This window comes from Durio zibethinus, chromosome 11 (genome assembly GCF_047325235.1).
Source record: "Durio zibethinus cultivar Kanyao isolate XHJ-2024 chromosome 11, ASM4732523v1, whole genome shotgun sequence".
Taxonomy (NCBI): domain Eukaryota; kingdom Viridiplantae; phylum Streptophyta; class Magnoliopsida; order Malvales; family Malvaceae; genus Durio; species Durio zibethinus.
In genome coordinates, this window is record NC_143172.1 from 22,070,392 (window position 1) to 22,073,428 (window position 3,037).

Sequence of the window (3,037 nt, forward strand, 5' to 3'; positions counted from 1 at the left end):
ATTTAATCTCAACTATGAATAAATTGTAAAAAGTGGTGGCAGATGATGTCAAAAGCGAACTAGGTCTCAAAAATGTAGGAGAAGGCAACAGAACTCATGATCTCAAAGGTAAAAATATGTATATGACTATCAACTTTAATTTATTATTTTTCCATGTTACACGTATTATATTTCTTGCTTTCTTTTTTTTCTATTTCTTCCTTTTTTTTTTCTTGATTATTCATGTTAATTATCATATTAATCTTGATTTCTTTGAGATTTTCCTTTAACCTATTACAGGTGCCTATTTGATTTGTTATAGGTCTTTTTGGAATTTTTATTTTTATATGTACAATCTCTTTTTATATTTTTACTTGCACATTATATAATAATAATAGTGTTTTCATCATTAATCAATAAATTGAACACGATAAATTTGTTTGGTTAGTTTTTTTATTTTTCAATATTTGCAAAAATTTTTCTTTTTTCTTTCTTTTTTATTTGGTTGTTTTTAAAGAGAATTTAAGGTTATAATGAAATTTTATTTTGTTAGATAAAGAAAAGAACATGAATTTTATTTCCTAATTTTATTTTTCAATTTACTTTTCGTATTGCTAAGTTTTATTTTAGTATAGTTCTTTTCTAATTTACCTTCCATTTATATATTTTCATTTTAGTTGGGTATTTGGTTAGAAATTGATTGGACTATTTAGTTATCACAATGATGTCTTCATCAAAACCATTGCTTCAAATTTCATTGCTCAGTTTTTCCATTTTAATATTATATGTAGTATATACTATATGTTAAAAGATCACTCTGAATTAAGCCTCCACATTTTGATCTTTATGTATGATTATATTTTTTTTATTTATCTTTCTTAATTGTGATGGTTATGTAAGATTGTAAAATTAAATTAATTATATATTAAAAATTTTACAATGAATTATATATTAAAAAGTTTGTGAAAAAAGCAATTATTGTATAAGACAATAAAAAAGATTTTAAGAGTATAAAATTTGAACCTTTATTTGAGTTTTGGAACATATAGTAATTATCGTATCTCTCTAACTTGCATGACTTTCCATAACATTTTGGAAAAGTTTTTTTCTTGAAAACAAAAAAAAAAATTAACAATAAGTGAATAGAATGGACTAATAAAAAAGTATAAATGAAAATAATGAAAACAAATAAAGATATCTAATAAATTAAGAAAATAAACAAACCAAAGCTATTTTTACCTTAAGGCAAATAAATTTTAAAAAATAGGTATATCAATTATAATTGTTAAATTTCATTTTTAATATGCCCTTTAGTTAAGTTGTAATTGGCAACATCTCTTTAGGTAATGTTTGGTATGAGATGATCACTCAAAAAATCATGATGATCTATGCATGGTGATCGGATCACCATGTTTGATAACCATTTAGTAATTCTACATTGCAATTATCTTGAATCACTGAGAGTGATTAAATCATTATCTTGGAGAGTGATTTAATTTTCATCTAAAAGGGTGTAAAACTTTTATCACTGAAGTGAAATGATATGTAAAATTAATAATAGTCAATATTACTCTTTTAATATGTAAATTAAAAATAAACTTCTTCTTAAAATTAATTGTTATTATTTTATATTATAATTTTTATATTTTCAAATTAATATTTATTATAACAAGTTCAAAAATATTTGGTGTGAATTTTTTTAATTTTTTTAAATTTATTTATAATATAATCTTGTGAATTTTAATATATATATTTATTTTTTAATTCAAATATTTTTTTATATAATTTATACTATAAAAACTAGTTTACTATCAATAAATATATTTTAAATTTAATAATTTAGTTATATTTATTATGAAGTAAATAAAATATTACTAATATTTTATATACAGATTATTATCTTTAAATAATATTGAAATCATTAATTTATATAACTATTATAATTTACATGGTTATTTTGGTATTTTCAAATAAAATAATATTTGATTTTTGTAATACCAAGTACAAAAATCTTTAATTACTAAGAATTAATAATTTTTAACCTAACAAAGTGATTCAAGATCATAAAATCACCTTGATGATTAAATTATCATGATAATCTTAAAAATTATATCAAACGCTATCTTAATGTTTCCTTTAATTAACTAAATATCATATGTAGATGTTTTATGCTTTATGTTGATCATGAATTGGTAAATCAAGAATAAACTATTTTTTATTTTTCGAACAAATTAATTTTTTTAAAAAAAGTTATTTATCATGTTTTTGTTATCTTTATATTAAATAAAAATTGGACAATGAAAATGAAAGAAAGAATATGCAGCTTTTTTTTTTTTTCTATTTCCATTTCTATTACTATTACTATTACTATCTTTTTATTTTTAATAATTGATTTTTTAATTAAGATTTATATCCGTTCATAATTATCTCAATTTTGACAAATTAACTCATAAGTGTGTTGTAAACTTACTATTATATATTTTATATATCTTACACATAAATTAAATAATATTAAATAAATAAAATTAATTCATATATTGCATGGGTCAGAAACTAGTTATAATATATACTGGCGTGTTGCCTTTCTTTGCTGTGGCTGTTTGATTCTTTTTTTCTTTTTTGATACAAAAATTTTTAATACATTAGCAAACATAAAGAAATATAACAATTCAAGTATTAAGAAAACCTTAAGGATATTTTTAATATAGGGTAGTATAAAAATACTATATTATGAATAAATTCTTTCACTTAATATGTTAGTTCATCAAATTTATTTAAAAAAATATATATCTATAATCTATAATCCATAATCCATAATCTATAATTTATATTAAAACTATCCACCAAGAGGTTAAATGTTGGATACCTATCCAATATTGCAAATGACTATTTTATCTTTAACAATTACAGAAATTTTCAAAATATTAAAAAATAAATTAAATGAGTATTTTACCCTTAGTCAGCACACAAAAAATAGCCTAAAACCGATACCTAAAGCCTCTACAACCGATACCAGCCTAAAACCTCTATTACCCAGACTAACATCTCAAACTTTAAA